Source organism: Neopelma chrysocephalum, unplaced genomic scaffold, assembly GCF_003984885.1.
Source record: "Neopelma chrysocephalum unplaced genomic scaffold, ASM398488v2 Primary Assembly neopelma1_70, whole genome shotgun sequence".
Classification (NCBI taxonomy): domain Eukaryota; kingdom Metazoa; phylum Chordata; class Aves; order Passeriformes; family Pipridae; genus Neopelma; species Neopelma chrysocephalum.
The window spans coordinates 8,253,789-8,276,517 of record NW_020897730.1 but is presented as its reverse complement, the minus strand read 5'-3'; the positions used below and the strand labels follow the sequence as shown (position 1 = coordinate 8,276,517).

Sequence of the window (22,729 nt, the reverse complement as noted above, 5' to 3'; positions counted from 1 at the left end):
ACAAAAATTACACCCACAACACAGAGTTGTTTCCATTACAGGGCATATCTTTCCCATTCGATCATCATAGTTTCCAGAAAACAGAAAAAAAATTGGTTTTATACAGCCATTAATGAAGTAGTAAAAGATCGTTTACCAACCAAATATGGGAAGTAAAATTCTTCAGCATTACAGCAACACATTGAGCTAAGCTACACAAGCATAAAACTAAACATCAGCATCTCTGATGGAGTTCCTTTAAGACACCTTGATGAATTCACAAAGCGATTCTAAAAATCAGAGTAACTACAACAACTAATAGCAAGGTTTTCTAGAAATAGAAGAGCACCCTTTACAATTCAGTTCCATAGTAAAAAGTTAATGCAATGCTACTTATCAAAAATATGCAAGTTTAAAAATTTTGAAAGAAACAAAAGTAAGCTGTGAGTAGCAAATTTATATTAAGTATATTTTGCATTGAGAGAAAAATTACAGTACTGCTAATTCTTATGCTCTTTTAGAAGTAAATACAAAAAATATTTCTACATATGAAGATGTAACTCCAAAGGCAAGAAGTTCCTCTTGAGTTCAACTAATTAACAATTTTTAGTCAAGAGTACATAAGGTAAGAAACTAAATATTTAAGGTTCTTACAGCTGCTCTCCTCCCTTTTTAATGCAACTGAAAAGCCCCCACCTGACCCCCAGTCAAAGCTGTGAAGTGGAAGTAACAAAGAAGGTACCCGAGGACAGCCCAGATCCTCTATTTGTGCACAACGGGTTTTCTGAAAGGCTGTCTCTGTAGCACGGTACCAATTACACTTAGGCTACCTAAAACTGGCAAAGCCAAACCAAGTAACAATGTGCACACACACACACACACAAATTAACAGTAGGGGAGCAGAACTGCCCCAATCCCACCCCTCAAAGGAAGCTTTTCTTGACTCATCAGTGTCACTCTTTGTTTCTTTAATCTTCTGAAGCCAGTATGTAAATTCAATTATTTTGGTAGCTGGAAATCCACAAGCATTTGCACATCAGGGCCTCTTCGGCAACTCTTAATGTATGTAAATGAAACCACATTCCTGAATTTATTTCCACCAAGGGTTGAGATAAAAAGATTTACCCACATAAATTTGACACAGAATGTAACACAGATTGGTCGATGTTGCTTATAAAGTAGCTGGTACTTCAGGAATCGTACAGATACATGTAACCTTCACCTTGCAGCATCTCCAACTCTGATTTTTCAAAGAACCACCACTGGATTACCTGCTGTTCATTCTGGACCGTAGGTGTACACTTTACCAACCCAAAGCAAAACTTCTTGCTTACAAGTTACTACTAAAATTAATTAAAATTTCAAAAACCTTCAATTTCTAACATAAGATGATCTTTGCCCCCGGACCTGATTTAGTTATCAAAGCAAGACACAGTGAAACTTCCACAGGATGAGTGACTGGAAGGACCAGCAGCACTGCCACAAAACAAATTGTTTCACGCACTCAGACACCAGTACTGAATGTTAGTCCTCCACAATTCAAAGTCCTCATATTCTCAGGCAAATGATTTGAGATGTAGTGTGTAACACCACGTGCCTTGCCCAGGGGTATCAGTTTGAGTAAAAACACACATTTACAAAAAATAACCCAAAAAAAGAAAACCCAAAACAAACAAGCAAGTTTTTCTATGCAACTGTGTAAATGATGCTCATTTCAGACTCTTCTCTCTGGGACTGTTTTCACAGAAACTGCCACTTGTGCAAATGGGCAAACTTCATAACTTAACGGTCTGCTGCTCCCAAGAGTGGCAAGTCAGAAAGCCCACCTCCAACCAAAGCAGCCCCATGGACTTTGAATAAATATAATGCCACATTCTACAATCCAGCAACCCCCGTTATTTATTTTGAGATAACTGGTGACAACTTTTAAAGAACCAAGGGCAAAACTTCCACGTGTGTCTCTAGATCTGTGAAAAAGCACTTAAGCTACTTGAACTCTGCACCTCTGGTCACTGAAACACAATACCAGCTTTCTAGCTAACCAGCCAAAACACCAGCCTGCATTTCCACCCAAATTCTAAACAACAGTATTTCTCCTGCACTCCCCTCGCGTATATACAGCAATCTAACAGCTTGGATTTTTACTGGACTTTGGTTTTAAGTTACTTGCAAAAGAGAGCATATTGCAGACATATGCAAACTTTATTAAAAGGAAAGGAGCAGTGGAGCAGGACATATTCTGTCTTTACTACATCACAAAAACCAAAGAAAGGTTTTTTATTTTTTTTAAGAAGGCTTTCCTACACCAGAAATTGGAGTTCTGCCAAAAGTCCATAGACAATTGGAGAACTAGAGAATTCATGACATCAGATATTCCAGGGAAGTGAAACCTGACTTAATAGAAGTGATTTTTACTCAAGAATAACAGATATTTAAATAGACATGTTTCCAAGTCAATCCACACCAAAACATTCTTGATGTTATCAATATCCGTGACACTCTAAAAAAGGCCAATAAAACAGTTACCCACAATCTTTAGTTCAGTAATCCTTTTCTGATTCCCCACTCCTTTGAAAAGCACTGCTTGCTGGATTGAAACTTCCAAAGCCTGAAAAACTACCATCAGTCTGAACTGAAGCTTCTGGATCAAAGTTTCCAAGTGACCTGGTGATTGATTCTCCAGCCACCTTAATGCATTCCACTAGACTTCACAACTCTTTGCCAAGCATATGAATGGGTATTCAATATTCCTTTATATCCAATTTTCCTAAAAGCAAGCATGTTATAAAGTTTTATTTCACCTTTTAATTAATTTTTGAGGACATACAGCTGTGGGAATCTCTAGCTAATACTGCAAACCACAAGCCAATCAAATTTCCATGACATCCTTCATGTGCTCATCTAACTTCAAATCCTAAATTACAGTCATGAAAACATAAATAATGTGTTGCTGGGGTTTCTAGTAATGCCCATCTTCAGTAACTTAAGCCCAAATAAAGTTCAGTATCAACAGAAGAACAGCAGTATGAACTTAGAGTACATAACATTTACAGTTATGGCTACAGTTATCAATTCCAAATGTAAAAAAACCCTCATCAGTGCATCTATTGACAAGAATACATACAAGAAAAGACTATCAATGCATAAAGTCCTGGGGGGAAAAAAAAAAAAAAAACAAACAATAAAAACTAAGCTTTCTGGATTTTGGGAGGTATCCAACATGAGTTTAAGCACACACTTGTTGGAGCTAGACAACCAGCGAATCTGGCATGAGAGGTTTCCGTTTCTCTTTCAGGAACTCTTTGGGACTAATGAAGATTTATTCCCCCCTTTCACAGAAAGAGCTCCCCGTCTGCGGAATAGTTTAGATGTCTGTTAAGAGAGTACAGGATGCCTGTACGCTGCCAAAGTACCGTTCAGTGCGCTGCCCGCGCCGGGCTGCACAGAGCGTGGGCATCTGACTGGACACACATTTCCGAAATACTGCTTTGCCATACAAATTCCTGCGGTTCGGAAGGAAAACAACGCTCAGAAACCCGGCTGAAAACAACCAGGAGTATCGAGTAACCTAAACGGCACTTAAAACTCACTGAGCAATCACAGAGAGTTCTCAGCTGGGGGGAAAAAAAAATACAAACATTGAAAAAAACCCAGCAGGCAGAGCGCAAAGCTCGTCCGGGAACGCTCGGGGGGGAGCAGGCGCCGCACACCCAGGGACGGCCGAGCCGGTCCGAGCGCCGCCGAGCCCCGGGGCAGCGGAGGGCACACGGGCTTCCAGCGCTGCCTCGCACCGGGAGGGGTGCCCGGGTCGCAGCGGGGGCTCCGATGCCACCGGAGCCGCGGCCCTGCCCAGCTGAGCACAGAGCGGACGGGCCGGGGCGCCCCGGGCACTTGTTGCGGGGCCGTTCCCGCCGCGGTCGCTCAGGGCCGCGCACAAAGGCGCCCGCCCCGCCGAGCCGAGCCGAGCCGAGTCGAGCCGAGCCGCCGCCCGGCCCGGGCCCCTTTCCGCTGCCAAACGGCCGCGTCCCGCCGAAACCTTCCCCCGCGCGGTTGAGCAACCGCCGTGTCGCAACTGGAGCAGCGCCTCTTCCTGCGGAGCGGGGCGGGCAGGCACCGGCAGGAGCCGGCGGTGGCGGCCGAGGGGAAGCCCCGGCGCAGCTCGCATCGACCGCCCGTCCCGCTCCGTGTCCCCGGTGCGCACCCGCGGCGCAGCACAGCGCTCGCCCCGCACACCCACCTGCCCGCACAGCACAGCGCTCGCCCCGCACACCCACCTGCCCGCACAGCACAGCGCTCGCCCCGCACACCCACCTGCCCGGCCGCGGCCCCGCCGTGTCCCGTCCCGCGCCGCCCCAGCCCAGCCAGCGCGGCGGCGCTGGCGCCAGCGGGGAGCGCTCCCTCGGCCGGCACCGGCCGCTGCGCCCCGCCGGGGTTACCAAGGCGATGGCTTCGCCCTCGGCCCGGCGCCGCCAACCCGGCCCGGGCTTTCGCTATCAGACCGCGGGCGGCGGCCAATGGCGCGGCGCGTCCCGCCCCTGCGGGCGCTCCCCTTCCCCGCCAGGGACGGCGTTGGCCGCGCCTCCGGCCGGGCTGCGGGGCTGCCGGCGAAGGGGGCGTCGCCTGTCCGCCCGCCCCCGCCGGGCCGGGGGCCGCTGGTGAGATCCCCCCGAGCGCTCCCAGCCCGGGCCGGCGCGCAGTCCCACTGTCCCCGCTCGCCTGGCGCTCCCCGGCCGCGTTTCGCACCCGTAGCGCCCCGCAAAGCTGCTGCCGCACACCCTGCACAGCCCTCAGACGGAGGACAGGGGCAGCCATCCACGGGCACGCAGGAAAGGGCTCATCCGTGACCAGCTTTCCCTTTTGGAAATGAGCAGGGAAGACTTCATTATAGCAGCTTACTGCCTTGCCAATGATTTCTGTGATACATCCTCATTTCAAGAGTCTTGGTGTTAGGAATAATTGCATGGTAACTAGAACGTTTAAAAGGAGGTGTTTGTCTAAGGCTTAAAAGAAGCAGTCAAAGAAAAGCAAGGTACAATGTAACCGGTAATGAAACAACTTTTGCATGCAGCGGGCCGTCCCCACCCACTGAAATCAGCAGCAACATTCCTGCTGCCTTTAAAGAACACAGGGCGAGGCATAGCACATTCTTGTCCACAAAGAGTATGATCATATTATGCATATCTTAACATCCCTATGCTAGTAATCATGCTATATCATTAGTCTGGTCTATTTTAGTCTGTTCATTTTTCCAGTTATTCCAGTTTTGAAAACAGATGGATGGATTTACTTCCTCATCAACTTCACTTACTGATTCTCAAGGCGCTAAAAATCCATTAACTTTAGATTAGAAAATATCTAGGGGATGTTTAGTTGTTTGTTCCAAACCAACCAACCAACCAACTACAACATGGTTTAACTAGAAATATATGGGAAGGACAATAATCTCCCCATTACTTCAGCAAATGGGAATTTTGTATGAATGGTGAGCGTACAATGCTACATCCTGGCAAATCTCAGTGGAAGGGCAGAAGTTAATGAGAAATCTTGCCTACCATGTGTCAGTCGCCTTCACAGCCTCTCTGTTGTGTGTATCAATTAACAGTTCCCCTTCCTGCTAAAAGCAGTTCCTTTCCAGTTCCTTTAAGGCCGCTCATTGTTCCTGAACATCATGTTGCTTCTTCACATCACAGAGTGTGGTAACTTCACTTGACTTTCCTTCTTCCTGGAAAAAAAAAGCCAACAGATTTCAAATGAAACTGGTTTATCAAGGCAAACATACAACTCACACAAATGGATCACGTCCGTAATGAAGTTTAGTTCAGCATATTGAGCCACTTGTCTCTTTTGTTTAAAGTTTACATTGCTACTGAAATATATTTCTGAAAAATAAGGTGTTAATGAAGTACAGTAGTGCAAAAAGTCACAGATATGCAACTTTTCAAATCATTCTAATACTTGTGATTTTGACATTAAATATTCCAGATAGTCTTGGCTTAGATATTGAAACCTTGGCTTGATAGTTGGTCTCACTGATGACAAATGGGTTTGTGCCTGGAAAGGCTAGATAATCTTTCTTTAGAAAAGAGCTATTTACTCTGGATCTTATGACATTAGATTGTTGTTCTACAGGATCCAGAGCAGTCTTTGTAAAGTGTTGTGAGTGATTTACTAGAGTAAGCAGAGGGCTACAATCCAGAAGCTTAAAAATCTGTTTACTGTACTGCCATCTTTTCAACTGAATAATGATGCCTTGAAGTGTCTGTCATCCATAAAGTTCCACGTACTTAAAAATTGTCTTGTATAGACAATTTCTGCTATATCTGTGAATAGATTGCAATGAAACCTGCCCACACAGAGCTTTTCTGTAGGGTTGTAATCCCCGATTTCAAATTTCCTTTCCATTTGCTGTTTTAACACCTCTAAATACAATATCAGTATTTAGCAGGGGGAATAAAGAGATCTCAATCAGTCGTTATTAACATTTTTCAGATTATAGTTGATCAACTTGCATGATATTTATGTTATTGTCACACATGGACTTGTCATGCAAAGCGTGTGCAATAAGGATAAGGAACTTGCCTTGAAATGTCTTAAAGAAATGTTTTCATACCCTATGTGGCAGCAAAAACCCCAGACTTTACATATAATTTTAATTTTCAATTTCCTTATCTTTAGATTCCCTTCCCACCCCCCTTCACAAAACAACAAACGTTCTATTATTCTCACCCCCCAGGCTATTGTTACATGTGTTCTCAATATAACAAAGGGGTTTTGTCTAAAAAAGGCTGTATCTGAGTCATGTCTTTGCATGTGAAACAGCTGTACACCTAGGGCACATTCTTGGTCACTTGAAAATGTGTCATTTCCAGTGTTCTGGGCTTGCATTATTTGAGTCCTGTGTCACTGCAGTGATCAGAAAAAAGGAACTAAATTGTCTGTGTATCTGCAAACTTCAGAGAACCGTGTCAGCAGACCCACACAGAGAAAGAAAATGCAAGTGGAAATGCCATGTTACGGATGTTTGGCCTAAGGAAGAAAAAGTCAATCTGAAAAATACCGAAGTTGTTAAATCTAAAGTACAACGATCCAGAACACAGCAAAATACTGGGCAGGAGATGCTTAGAAATCATTCATTACAAAACTCAAATACTCACAGCAACTTGTTACTGTCTGATACTGTGACACAATGGCAACATCTACAAACCAAATGAGCTTTGGGTAGTTAATGCACAGGAATGCTTGGTGGAGAATACAGAATAACATGAGAATCTCTCATCAGTATTACTTTTCTTCAAAAAAAAAAAAAAGGTTATGTTCAAAAGGTTATGCTACTATGTGAGCAACAGTAGATGCTGCATGGTCATCCCTTTGTCAGCTTGCTGACAGTAGTTTCACAATAAAAGGCTTTAGAATATCTTGTGTATGACAAATAACATGTCAGTCTCCTCAGTAGTCACTAGAGAAAAGCCAGTCTGGATTATGGCATTCAAAAAAATAGCTTATTAACAAAACTTTCATCTTCCCTTTTAAGTCCCTCCTTCATCTCTACCAGAAAAAATATGTCCCCTGTTGCCTAAGGTAGCAGCTTGTTACCATTTGGAAGATAAAATCATTAGCCATTGAAATTTAAGAGGTGTTAATAAACAAGTGAATAATTTTGGTGTGACTTTCAAGCCACGTGTTTAGGAAAATAAATCACAAGAATCAGGTTTAACTGTCAAAGTCTATATATAATCTCCTAAAAGGGAAATACTAAGAGATTCCCAATACATGATTTCATGCCCCAGGTTAAAGTAGAGCAGCACATATAAATGATGTGACAGAAGATAAGGTATGTGGATAGCATGGTCCTGTAACAGCCTCAGCTACTAAATAAAAACTGGCCTGCTGGCCTGGACCTTCCCCATCTCTGCAGTTATTTGACAGACCATTCTGTGAAATCCAAGCTGGCCATTGCCATGAGGGTCTCTCAGGGTGCCCTGGTGAGTGCTAATGGCACAGTGAAGAACTCTGTGTAACACACGAGCTCAATTTTGTAAGCACAACGTTCCGTCAGAGGTGCTCTGTACTGCAGGTTGGTCTCTGTTCCAGTGCTTGCACCAGCATGTGTGTCTATTATAAGCTTCCCTTTGTGTCTCACATTGACTGTGGGGAAGGGGGAGGCAGCAGCAAATAATGGGCTGAGTGACGTTCAGGACTAGGCTGCAAATGCAGATGTCAGACAAAACAGATGCTGAGTTTGGTTAATGAAGCAACAGCCTGCAGCAAGAACAAGAGCTTTTAACAGTGCTTTGCTAAACCAAGTTATCTAATATGAGTAAAATTCAGTAGAAAAGTTTTGAGAACTTACAGTGTAGGTACAGGAGCCAGGGAGGCAAAGCCCAGCAGTCCCTCGAAGAGCCAGCAGCACTCATACCCAAACAGTCACCAACCTGGCACTTCACTGCTCTGTTCCACCTATTGAATTCCATGTCTGAGGCCTCTCATTTAAAAATTTAAGTCTAACTGAAATGACACATGGTCACTTGAAATAGAGGGCCTCTTCCTCAACCTCCCTGACCTCCCTGGCCACTGTAACACACCAGAAGTACCAGCACATCAGCTGATGCACCCACCAGGGCAGACTCAGCCCTGCTGTGAATGAGTGGGCTTAGTTCCTTCCCCTTTTTGACGCCCAGGCAAGCTGTGTGAGCTAGTGTACAGCAGCAGGTCCAAGCTGGAGAGAGGCCTTACCCCACCAAAGCTCTCCTTCTGGAGCACCAGCTTTGCTTGGGATCCCACAGAGCATGACTGCTTCTCTTGGGCTCCCTAAATTCAGGCTGTGGACTGGGGAATTGGAAAGGACAGTCCCTCTGCACTGAGGCTGCAAGTGTGCCAGTAAGAGTTGGGAGCTGAACCCCCCTGCCCTACCCTGTAAATCCACACCCAGAAGGCACATCATCATATTGCCTCCAAATACAGTAACTCCGTGGTCAGGAGCTCTTAGGCAGGCACTTTTAAATGGTGGCATTTTGATCAGCTTATGCCAATTCTATTGTAATAAAGCAGCAAATTTTTAATATCCCTTATCTGTAGAGAAACTGCTTGAAAGTACTTACTTTTCACTAATTCTCTATTATAGCCGATGTATATTTTTCCACGTCTGTTCTGGTTTCTGGGTATGGTCACACTTTACAAGACAGCTTGCTCATGAGGTAGCTGCACAACCATCTTGTATCAGCCAGTGAAGACAAAAACTGCTCAGAATTAGTAAGAGTAAGGTCTTTACAACAATCAACAGCATCCTGAAGTGGCCAACTGACTTTCCTGCTACATTCTCTCTTTACGTACAAGTAACTCTACATATCTTTCATTTTTCCAGTTTCCTAATACAGACTTTGCAAAAATAGTTCCATCAATGCAAAACAAATGCTTTCATCCAAAAGCATCTTGAATAGCTACTGCCTAATATAACAGGACTTGTGTCCACATTTAACCTCACACCCCACACAGGCAAGTCTCCCACCAGCTATTATCCCCTGTCCCCACTTTGGGTCTAAACTCATAACCAATATTAACATACTTTTGTAATAAAAGGCAGCACTGGATTGTTAGAATTGCCAGTTTTTGGACAAGGCACTGAGTTCCCTTGTGTAATTTCTACTGACTTTTCTAATCAAATACAAAGATCCCATGACACATTTTGACAAAAAGTAGGGCACAGCCAGCTTATTTATTCTTTTACTAAAAATAGGCTTCCATGTCCAGCAGGTTGTAATGTGTGAGATAGCACTTCAAGTGTAACAGCTGCTGTACCTGCCTGGATACATCTGTGTTACCAGCCCCTCTTTGCAATCTGCTAATTGTGAAAATCAAACATCAGGCTTCACAATTACTTTAGTAGTTCCCTTTTGCTAAAATGCTTACTAGGGTTAGGCTATCCAACAACTGAAAAAGCAATCAAATACCTTCTCATCCTTAAAGGAGGAATTTCTGACACCCTTCCAAGCACAGCACTGCCCGTTTTAAATCTCCTGGGTTAATGGCATATTACTATTCTCAGCCAGAGGCAAAGACTAGGAAGAGATTCATTACAGGAACTGGAACACAAATGGTTTAAAGAAATCCATAGCTCTCCCACCTTCTTTACACATTTATTTTCTAGCTGGCCTTTTTGTTAAGGCGAATCTGATAACAGAACAGATGTGACAACTGTGAAAACGAATAATGATCAGGAATACTGATGAGTCTGTCACAATTTCTAATGACTGTGGACATGAAGTACACTGTATTATTTCAGAGTTTGGCCTTGAGGAGACTTTCAGCTGATGTTTTCTCAAGTTTGCTTGCACCATTTGTCCAGCCACAATGGTGTAAGCCAGGGTTAGCAAGACTTCATTTTGTGTAGAACTGCCACAAGAGAGGAAGCACAGTCTTTATGCCTAAAAGCACACTGCTGTAGTTATTCTTTGGGTCAAACACATTTACTGACCTGCAGTGCACAGTGCACATCACTTCAGAATTTGGTCATGTGCCATTTGTGAACCATGAAAGACTTGCTCAAACCCAAATCTTTCTGCATCTCGCACAAGTTGTATGTCATGTGCAAACCAAAGAAAGAGATAAAAGCAAATGGGATACATTGCTGCTACCATAAAACACAGGTACTGCATTAACATTTCACTATCTCACTGAAAGCACAATCACAATAATCTCATTGATTATCACACACTACTAGAAAGCCAGTACATCTATACATAGTACATCTATCCATACCTACAGAGCAAGGCAAACTAAAAAAGGTGTGAAATTTTAAAAAACAGTAAGCACAGGAAAAACAACAAATACTATTTGCATCATCATTCCGCTAAAAATATAATTTCTTAGCTAAAAATGCACTATTATTTTGAATCCCTATTTGAAATCTCAGATTTTAACTGCTTCCCTCTGGTTAATGTTTTGTAATTTTAATATTACTGATGAGTTTCTATTTTTAAAAGGACTATAAAAAATACATATATCTAGCAAAAAAGCATTCAAAAGGCATTTACAGATTTCTTATTAAGGATGTTTCAAGTTTCTAGATACTGTCTAATACTAATTCATAAGCCTTTAACTTCAATGTTTATTTTGCTATAAAACTGCTCTTCCAGAATAAGATCAGTGCAAATAGAATCACGAAGACACTGAAATCAGTGAGAACCATTTATATTCAGTGCTCTGCTGGAACAGACTAAAACACTTCCATCTCACAGTTCCATTAATTGAACTTCCGATAATCCAGAGCCACGAGTCCTATCCTCAGAAAAACAAACATTGACACATTTTGTAGCAGCATCCACGAGTGTTATTAACAAGCACTGCACAACCAACGCAGCAGAGATTCCCAGAATACCAGCATGTTTTTTGAAGCAGTACTCTGCACAGCCTTTTCCTGCTAGACAATCCAGTCCTCCCGAATCAGGAAGACTCATGTTCCTAGGAATTATGTTTTAGACAGTTTCTCCAAGATACATATGCATCATCTTCATTTTTAGTCCTCAAGAGCTAATGTTACAAAGTCTGGCTAGATGCCATCACACACACACACAAATTGTTGCAGCATAAGAGGACAAGTACATGATTATCCTTTCAAAACTAGAAAGTAAATCTGTCTTACTATTTTGGAAATGTCAGGCTTTGTGCTAAATCACTTTTTACATTTTCAGGTATTGATTAACCAAATAAAAGTCTGTGTGTTTCACCTACTCTCTGTGACAATCTATCACAAGAAGTCTGAAAGTTTCATTTATATGACTCATACACCTTTAGATTAAACACCTATGCAAATGATGCCAAGTCTCTGTTTATCAGAGCTTTGTCAGCGAAACAAATCATTCAGCAGGTGAATCACGAAATTACTGGCTGTGTAGATGAGGGAAGCAGAGAGATGCCAGCTTAACTTCACGCTTCCCAATCTAATTCTCCTTCCATTCTCCTTCGCTGCATCCCTGTGGCATCGCTCATATGAGCAGGGGAGCTCTATTTGCCTTTTCCTCAACACACAGCCCATTTGGCTGCAGCTCAGAAAGTCCTTTGGGCACATGAGGAAAACTGAACCTTAAGTGGTTTGCTCAGGAGAGAGCACTTGCCTCCCTCTGAGAGGGAAAGAGGTGTTTCGTTTCCAGTATGAGAAGTGCATCCATTTAAATGGCTCCAATATTTAGTGTGTAGCTCTCCTGCTTGGAGGGGACTAACAGGGGGCTTTTGATGCAATTCTGCTCTACCCTGAAGAAAGACTGACAGGGTGCCACTGCTCAGAGAAGGACTAACCATCTGGACAAGGTTAGGTCACCTTTGCAAGACAGCACATTCCAGCAGTTCATAAAAATGTGGCTCAAGAACATTTTTTTATTCCTGGAATGTATCTCACTGCCAAAGAAGGTAGCTGTGATCAGAAACTATTCCATGGGGAACAAACAAATTCTTCTGCAAAGCCATTCCTCCCTGCTCCACCCCAGCTGCCATTACACAAGTTGAATAATACATGTCAAGGTATTAAGTAATATGTAAACACTTCCAGTAAATGTTTCAGCTGTAGGCCTTGGCTTAACTGGTATTGCTTTCCCCCTGTGATAATGGAAAAACAACTTCCTCAGTTCTTCTGCACCTAAAACTTAATATTAATGAAGCACTTCTCACCAATCACTGACTGGAATCTTCCTCCTGCAATATCTCCAAGATAGATCTTAAACCCCTGAAAACTTCCCTCATGAATCCTCACTCAGAGACGGCCCTCTCTGAAAGCCTCTGATGGGCCTTATATCCTATGCAATGGGGCAACCTGAGGTCTCACGGTGTTACAGATCTGGTAATACTTTTAATAACAAAGGACAAGTTCCAATTGGAAACAAGCTGAGGGTTTTCTCATACCACCAAGGATGTTTTATATGAGCCCCATCATGCATTGCCCAACAACATTCCCCACCCCAGTTTTGAGATTTTGTATTTTTACATTTTTTCCCAAGGGTGTGACAGCACAGTGCTGGGAAGCCACAGTTCTTTTCCCTTTGGTAGAAGAAATCTCCTTGGCATTTGGTATGGCCTTAGCCATGCACACTGCTTGCACAGCATATGCCAGTAATTTCTTTCCTTTACTGTCTGTGACACTCTCCACAACAGGGACCAATGGAGTTCTGAGCCAACTAACCAAAAGGGGACATGCTGTAAGGCTAAAACATCACTGGGATGAAGATGGGTTCTTGAATCATCTCCATGAGACTGCGAGTCATTAGTCTTGCAGAGAAGTGTCCAAGGAAATTTCTGGGATTTTCCACTGGGATTTGTACTTTCATGAAGGGTTTTCTGCAGAAGAGACTGATCTAGGTTCAAGTATCCAAGGAACTCCCAGGAAACAACACCAAATTCCACCCTGAAAAGTGCTTGGGCAGTAAGTTTGAATAGAGCTGTTAAGTAAGAAGGTAAAGTAATGCATTTTCTATAGCTTATTCCAAGTATAAATTATTTCTTTTCATGTCTGTTAACTGCACAGGATTGAAAGTTGTTGGATTGTTCTCCTTTCCATATTTGTTTTCCTGGCAATAGAACTTGCAGTCCAGCTGAGGATGTGACAATAGCAGTGCTAAACATTACTTAGATTCAAGGGTCTAAGTAACTGCAAATAGTAAGAACCATGCTCCTGTTTGGGTAATATATGGAAAGCGGAAACACCAGAGAAAACCTCCTCCAAGCCCTTTCTGTCCCCCTGCTTACAGCAGTAGCCTTTTTTGCCTGATCTCCCACATCTGGATGAGAAGTAATGGGGTTAGTGATAGTGAATACCACAGCTCCCATCACCAAAGCTTCCCACCTCTGTATGAGAACTGCAGCACTGGTAGCAGCGACTGTGCAAGGACAATAAAGCACAGGGAAAATGAAATTACACCCACCATGGCAAAATGAGATCACAACAACGTGACAACTGTTGTGCACATCTCAGTAACTGATGGGGGTCTATTTTTTGTGGGGGCTGATCAGGACAGGCACAAAGCAAAACCATGCCAGAACGAGCCTGTCCTGCTCAGAAGATTGTTAAGTTAATGATTGCATAAAAGCTATCACAGGAATGCCAGTGCTCAGTAAGAACATTTTAAAGAAGGGTTTCTGAATGCTACTTCCCTGCTGCTTTTAGTTCCCCCACAGAAGAACGACTGGAAAGACCAAACCATCCACCAACACTTTTGGAGAAAGCTTGGGCTGGCCAGTGCTGCTTTCCTAAGAAAGAATAACTCACTGCATTCTTAATTCTTCCTTATATTGTGAAATAACCTTTTTTTTTTTATGAGAGACTAATAAAACCACTGATTTCCAGACTTCTAAAAATGTTAGGGCTAAGAGGACTCTTGGAAGGACCATTGGCTTCTAGACTCTTCAAGACATTCTATTCAACTGAAAAGTTGTTTGTTTTTCAGTCAGGGCACTGAGGGCACCAGAGCTCGGGTACAAAGTTCCTATACAGAGAGGAATGTGATGACAGCAAGGGAGGCATTTGCATTCTCCTTTTCCCCCTCCACCCACCCACCACCACCTGCAAAGCAGAACATGCTCCCCAGCTCTTGCCTGGATCCCTCTCCACAGGGCCCGGGGAAACAGGCAGGCATCTGCCACAGCCTCCACTCCAGCAGTGCACGGGATAAAGCAGGACACAGTGCCACAGAGAGAAGAGGGGCTTTCCTGAGCGGGCTTATTGGCGTGCACCCTGCAAACAAGTATAAATGGATATAATCCACACCTCCTGCAACTCCACAGCACTCTGCCCTTCTAGCTCTTAATATATGCAAGAAATGACAGACCTCAGCCTGTCATCCACCACGATCTTGTGGATGTAACGCAGTGTTTGGCAGCAGCACAGATTCCTTGCCCTCTCTGCAGGGTCCTGTATACCCACCAGGGAGCTGGGAGCACACCCATCTGGCAGATAACAATGACTATGGAAGGCCAAGCCTGGTTGGTAATGACAGCTCAGGCACACGTGGCGTGCGGAAATGTTTACATACCTGTCTACACACAGATCTGTATCCTCACTACTGTGTGCTAACTCCAGGAGCTTTGAGCAGAGAACTTTGGTGAGCAGAGGACTTTGGCAAGGCTGTTTCAGCTGCAGTGATCCATATCTTACACTACAGGGAGGTAATGCCATCAAAGGAGTGCATGCTGCCTTTAACCACCCCACGCGTAATCCAAATTTCTAGTGCCCCATACAATGGATGCAAACACAGAATCATTTAAACTGAAACTTCAAGTGCATCCTTACCTTGTCATTAAACTATATTTACAATTCCTTTTGTCAAGTACAACTTCCAGTTAGGGTAACTCAGTTACAGTATGGATTAGATGTGTGTTTCAGAACAGCAAAAAGTATCAAGTGTCAGCTCTCACACACCTTTGCTCTCAAACACCATCAACAACAGATCCAGTACCTGGAACAGCCACAATACAGAAAAAGAAATCCCCACATTGTAGTGAAAAAGATCTTAATTTGTGTAATAACACCTGTAAACTTAAAAACCATCTTATGCTAATTCCTTCACATATTATATCCCAAATAACCTCTTAAAACACTATAATTTAAAATTTCTGCTTTCCTTTAATAATTTAACTTAAAAATATATAGTTAACCTTTAAATCTTGACTCTAAGGCTTGACAAAGGTATTAGAGAGACACATACCTCACCTCTTTTAATCTTAGTCACATCTTAAATTATCATTTTCACAGGTATATGTTATAAAGAAATATACATAGATATGAAAAACAAGGTCCTGTTACAAAATGTCAGGTTTTCTATCAAAGAACATGCCATTACACTTTGTGGCTTAATCATTTTACTCAAACCTAAGAATTGATGATGCTCAGCTAAATTATCCATAAAACATAGTTTGAAAAGCTGAGCATGATTTTGTTTTGTTGTTTTCTCTCCTTCCCTCGTGACAATAGCTGGGGGAATAGATAAAAAGTTCTATAGTGGCTTGGCCATATGAACTCTATTAAAAAACCTGATTATTTCAAGTTGTTAAAGATCAGGTGATAACCTCCCTCAAAAGATGGAAAAATGCAAACGGACCCTAATTAGTATCTGATAGAAGTGGGGCTGTTGCACTGTGTAAACCCTGAATTAGAATAATAATGCAGGGAGACTCAACAAAAGCAGCTTTGTGTTTCTCACTGCCGCAGTTACAGCTCCTGCGGGGGCTGCCCCTGCCAGCGCTGCCACTTCCAGCGTACGGATCACTGCAGTGGTGTAACACTTATCCCATGCCCTGCTAAGATACACCTGAAAAGTGCTTCTGTAGTGTAGTTTCAAAGGACAATCCTGTGCTCCATGTGGCACGTCTTGTCTAAAACAAGGAATTTTTAAATAAATCCTTCTGGGCGAACGCTGAGTAAAACACACCCAGCAGAAGCCTCAGCTGTCCCAACATTGCTCCTCCCTGTCTCTACACCAGAAATGAGTTCCCTCCTTCACCTGCATTTCGCAGTGATGGGAATATGCTCTTCCAGCTGATACACGTGACCGGGTCACTCAGCAGCGAACACCTGACCTGCACCTCAGCGAAGAGCTTTGCACTCACCAAACGATGGCACTCAATGCATCAGGGTTCGACTGAGGCTACTGGAGGCAGAAGGCTACAAACGAATGCCTGTATGGCAAGTTTACTGCCAGATCCGCATTACTGTGGCTGCTTCAAGTTCTTTGACAGATACTGAGTATCTTAATTAGCAATCTGCCTTTTTAATGCACAGAAAATCAGTGCGTTTTGCACTCCGGGTCTGCAGTGTCTGATTCCATGTACCCTCACACACTTGAGCAATCCTGCTGACTCCAACCCTCCTTCCAAGCCAGTCTGTCCTCAGCATACGTCAAGTTCTGTACATTTTGCCCTTTTCCAACTCCTCCCATCAGTTTACAGTCTTTCCATCTAGTTGACTATGATTTTCCAAGGTTTCAAATTCATATTTTTCCTTTCATTTTTTTTCCTATCTGATGTACATTGTAATGATATTAAGGGGTAATTTATTAAAGAACTAGCTTAACTCAATTTTTTTCCACATTTTTTCTCCAAACTGGCTCACTGAGCATGACCTTTACAAAGGTATTTGGCAGCAGCCTATCATTTGTCAAGTTATTTTTCTAATTTTTGTCACTGAATTTTGAAATCACTATCAAATTATTTTTGTTATATCAGATTAAAAAAATGTTCTCTAGCTAAGCTGACGTATTTTAGTCTAATTCCTTAAAATTGCATGAGACAAATTAAGTACACAGTGGAGAAAAACCCCGCAAAAGTTTGGTTTGTGGCCAAAATTCCACCTAGACATAAAACAGGAGGGAGAGAAAAATGAAATCTCCTGAATAGCATCTCCCAAGAGTTTATTAAGAATTACGTTCTTTCTTAGTCTCAAATCAACAATGCTAGATCTGGGCTTGATGAGATTTGTTGAAACTGTAATGAGACAACATCTCATTCTGCTGCCCTGCCATCTCCAGTCAGTTATGTATCCATGGCACACACAGACCAAACTGCTTGTTTCTCACAGCTTTCATTAACCACTTACTGCTGTGTTGGTTCCGGATGCCAGGGTGGAATCAGGAGACCAGCTCAAATATCTTCTTACAGTTGCTGCTAAATTGTAACTATTTTAAAAGATTGAGGATGACAGGTCAGCGAAAGGAACAAAGAGTTTTATTCATGGAGAATCCTACCAGCCTTCAAAGCAAGTCATATGAGAGATATATGAATACATACGTTTTTATAGCTTGTGCCTAAATTAGAAGCAAGATTAGAGATCTCAATGTCCCTCATGAACTCCTTCCTGTCTCACCATGCTTTCCTATTCATTTTGGAGGATACACTGTCCCCTTTATTTTTCTTCCCCCTTATCCCTTCTTGTCCCTTGTCATTCCACTGATCCTACTTCTTGACTTCACGTTCACTTGTAGTCACAAGTTGGATTCAGAGATGCAACACATCAAGTTCTGGAACTTTGGAAATCTGGCAGTTCCCATCTATGAACTTCCCATCTTGCCTTCCCTAAACAAGTCACTAATAAAAAGCACAGTGAGAAAAAACAAAAACAAGCAGCAAAGACCGAGATTACTTAAACTTATGGAGCTATCTGTCCTGAGTGCTCCCAGTTTAAAGCAAAGAGATCAAACTACACTAACAGAAGCCATAACAGATGCAGCTTACACTTTATTTTTATTAGTTCTAGGAATTACATAGAAAGCATAACTACACAACTACGCTAGAAGCCTCTAGGGATGGGTCTGCCTTCTCAGGGCACACGTGAACTCATCAGCCTGGCTGCAGGTTATGGCTCTGTTATTTTATCTCAACCAACCTGCCTGTGCCTCCCCCTAACTGCCTCAAAATAACTGTGGTAACAACACATGCAGTGATGGGGCTCATATTTGCTTGTACTTCTGAGACGAAAAAAATAAGAACATGCCATGTGTGTGCTTCTGTTACTCCCAAGTGGTTTCACAGATCTGCAAAGCACCAGAAAGGCAGGCAATCCTACAGGAACACGGTCCCTGCCAGCTCCTCCAGCTCCCTCAGGCACTGGCACCACCAGGCCAATGGCACTGTGGCTCTGGCACCATCTCCAGGGGCTGAGGACAAGCAGTGCACCCAAACACCAATATCCAAACCAAATGGTACTAAGGTAAGTACAAGGGAAGAAATAAGTGATTTGTTGAGGTAGACATGAATGAGGAAAATTGCCAAAGCAAAATTCACTGGAAAAAGTCGACCAGGGCAGTCATTTTTGGAGATGTGGTAAAATACAGATAGTGCCTTTTGACTTGGAATAAAGAGAGAATGACAGCAAGAGGCAAATTTCTAGCTGGATGAAAAACTCTGCCTACAAGGACAACCACCTCTAAAAGAGGTAAAGGGAGCAACAGCAGCTACTCAGATGTACATCGATGTAAGAGAACTGAAACCAGACAGTGGCTCTAAATGGTACCAGCTGCTATATTGGTGGGTCTAAAGAAGTTTACAGCCTCAGAAGCCTGCAATCTCCCTTGCTATACAGGAAAGGAAAATCGTTTCTCTTAGAGGAACTCAGAGTTGCTTAACTCTAATTAATCTTCTAAAACAGGAAATCCCTGACAATGCAGGTGGATAATACACTGGATGTGCAGCTGGGGAACACAAAAAATGGGATTTCCGTGTTCCCATCTCAGCCACCGAAAACAGAGTGGAGATACTGTAAGTAAAATATGCAGCTGAAAAATCAGAAAAAAAAAGCAAGCAAATAAAAAAACTGAAAGGAGAACTAGAGAAGTCACTAGGTCACTCATAAGAAAGTTCCCTATAGTGTTAAGGGTGGTTTGAACCCTGCTGAGGAAGCTGCCATCACCCAGAGCTTAGTTATAGGGCAAAGGAAATTCATCTGAATTTGTATTTTAGGAAGCAAAGTTGAGAGGACACTTTGCTGCCTTCTGATGCCACCTGCACTCCTGAAGGAGCCCTGTAATGTAAACAGACAGGACCAACTTCTGTCAGCCATCCCTTTGTTCTCTGTAATTGCTATGTTTAAATACAGTTTACACTGTTACTCACTGGACCACATCACAAAAGATGAATGTCAGGATAGAAATTTCTTTGCCATTGAAATGTTACTCGAGTTAAAAGCCAAAACAAGAAATAGACATTCCTTTTTAATATTTACTTGGTCTGCAGCATTTTAGTTGTGGAGGCATGTAGAGAAGAGGGATATAAGCAATTATTTACATTGCTACACATTTCTGTCTGTCTAATTGGAAGCCAAAAGACTTAGGGACATGTAGAGATGACACATGTCCCATCACTGTTTGTAGGGTATGCCCTGCCCTCTGTAGTCTGACCACTAAGGCTGTGCTTAAGTTTAGTTTAGGACAAACAGTATTTTCCAAGACAGTTTATTTTATTAATTTGAACAACCCAGTCTAGTGGAAGGTGTCCCTGCCAATAACAGGAAGGTGCAACTAGATGATCTGTAAGGTCCCTTCCAACCCAAACCATTCTGTGATTCTATGACTGTATGACATCAAGCACCACAAAGCAACCTGCACCAAAAGAATGACGCAGAGCAGATTTCAGTGGAACTAAACAAAAAATTGTGTCTCAAATGAAAACAACTAACACAAAGAGCAGCATCAAAGCTTTGTTTAGACTAGGGAAAGTTCAGTAAGTCACTGATAAAAGAGCTGTAAGGGTGTGATGCTGCCAGGTATGTTTGCACCAGAAGAGCAGTGCTCTCATTATAAAATAACCATATGAAGTGGCCCTTACTCATCAGATGCCCCAAAACAAGTGGGTAACTAAAGCAAAACCAGATAAATTTCCTTTAACAACAGATATACCCCCACCACTTGCTCACAGAGGGCAAAGATAAACATATTTACTGTTAGTAAAAATAACACTGAGGGGGCACAGCATTTTTTTTTCTTTCCTACATATACAAACAAGTAGCTCTCTATTTACACTATTAGAAGGGTAACTTTTCTCACACATACATTTCAGTCAGTATAATAAATAGCTTGTTACATTACTTTCTCATGAATTTATGTTTTATTGCTCCATTTCCAAAAGCCATTGAGCCCACAGGACACTGTTGTAGTCAATATAGTATGTACTGCACAGCAAAGGCATGCTTGGAAATGATCTGTATACATGCAATGGAGGCAGTAAAATGAGTAAGATTACTTAGCTGGTCTTTCATTTCAACCTGGATACTAGTTCCAGCAAGAAACTAATATATATTCACCAGGACAGATGTCCATCAAAGCCACAAAAGCAATTTAATGCTTACATGTAAGCTGACAACACTATGTCAGAGCTGTGAGTAACCCCACAAAGGAGGTGTAAGTAGATCAGAAGGGCAAGTTGGTCCAAAATGCACATATGCCCTTCAGGAGTATTACATCCATTCTCAGTCTGACCTCTGTGATTCAGGGTGCTACACTCAATATTGAAGATAAATATATAAGAACAGTAGAAAACTATTTTTGTCCTGGCCTGTTGGGGGGGGAGGTGATTAATTGAAGGAGAAGACACAAATGATCCCGTGATTTAACAGACATGTTCTTCCTCTTAAGATGGACTGGTAAGACATAGAACTTAATGTAAGGTAACTTTGCAAAATTGAGATAATGTCATGATGTTTTGCTTTCTACAAGATAAAAGAAAAGCACTAGTTTTGGTTGCTACATTAAGGGGAGGAAATTGTATTTTAAATAAAAAGCTGTCTTAACTTCCTGGCAAATTACAAGGTTTAGGTCCACTCTGAAAGGAATTTATGTCAGCTGGAATAAGGCACCTATGTGAAAAATTAATAATAATGAAAACCAACCACTTAAAAAAGTAGAAGTAATGCTTGTTGAATTTATCATCACCTGCAAGACTGGTTATGTTAATAATCCTTCTTGTTATGCCAAGTAGACAAACAACCTTCCCACAGAAGTTTCAGTGCCAGTATTGTTTTGACTGATTACAGTAAATAAAAAATACTATCCCAAATATTCAGGCCTTCAACATGAATTCCTTATATCTGAGAAACATAAAGGAAAAGTAGTAATAAATCTGTCACAGCATTACTCTGCCAAGGACAACAGAGTCCCTGGGTCACAGTCTCCCTGGGGAATTCTGGTCTTAGTGTTCACAACTGTCTGTTGAAGTCATGAAATGGAGAAGCTGATTCAACATATACACTCAAGGGTTCCACTACTGAGCTCTGCTGAGCAAACACTCAGGAGTCAGGGGGTGAGAACCTAGGTATTATCAAAGCTTGGCTGGTTTTGCTATTAAAGAGGTGCTCATTAAATCCTGAAGGTTATCCGTCTCACCAAGCAGGCTCTTTTTTTTCCTCCTCTTGTCTGAAGGAGCTGTGAAACAATGTCCAGCTGGCAACATGTCTCAAGCCAGCAACAAGGAATGTCTGCAAGGACACAGGACTGTGAGAGAGGATGGGGAGGAAGAGAAGGAAATGGAGCATAAAGAAATACATGGGAAAGAGGAAGGTCAGAAGGTTGTTTATACACTTATAATACCTCTAAAATAAAGTCACACCCCTGAGAGATACAGGTGGCAAACTGATCTCATTAGAAAAACCACAATGGTTCAGAGACAAGGTTCATTTCTGCAAGGATCCTGTTTCCAGCACTGTTCATACCCAGATGTTTCAGAGGAAGGTTCCCAGCCACAATGTTTGACAGACTTAAATGTGATTCCTGCAGGATATGCCAGAAATATTTGGCTAAACTTCATCACCAACTAATAGCAACACTGCACAGGGTGGAAAAAAATCCACTATTCAAAACTGGGCATTCATGGTTATCAAGTTTAGAACCTGCTTGTGACATTTTCCCTGTAAACAGCATTTGGTGTAGCACACAGCATCCCAGTAGAACTGCCAGGTCCTAAAAACCTGGCCTCGAAAGCGAGTGAATAAACCTGGCTACTCACTGTCCTGTCAGCCTAGGAACTGGGCAACTAGTGTACAAACAGTACAAATCCACCAAGGAATGAAAGGGACTACTATTACCACATACACCATGCAGGCTTTTGGGAAGAAGCTTAAAGATTTATACAGGCCACCTACTGTTGGGAAAGAAAGTGCCACACTGGGATGATGTGACAGTCAGGGTTTCACTCACGGATGCTGTCAAAGCAAGAAACAGACAAGATCAACTGCATTCATTTCTTATCCCTCCATTAATATTGGATCTTAGTAACTGCTGCCTGAGGC

General features: G+C 42.5%; 1 protein-coding gene across 4 annotated transcripts in view; it reads right to left on the bottom strand.

Moving 5' to 3' along the window:
* PIK3CB (phosphatidylinositol-4,5-bisphosphate 3-kinase catalytic subunit beta) overlaps nucleotides 1-22,729 on the bottom strand; it is a 279,429-nt gene that overhangs the window by 61,890 nt on the left and 194,810 nt on the right. For 3 of the 4 annotated variants that reach the window (XM_027686271.1, XM_027686270.1, XM_027686273.1), the window contains one exon: nucleotides 5,532-5,701. The gene's annotated coding sequence lies outside the window, so the exon portion shown is untranslated. Of the gene's footprint in view, nucleotides 1-4,290; nucleotides 4,850-5,531; nucleotides 5,702-22,729 lie in introns of those variants that run through there. The other variant, XM_027686272.1, reaches the window with a different exon arrangement.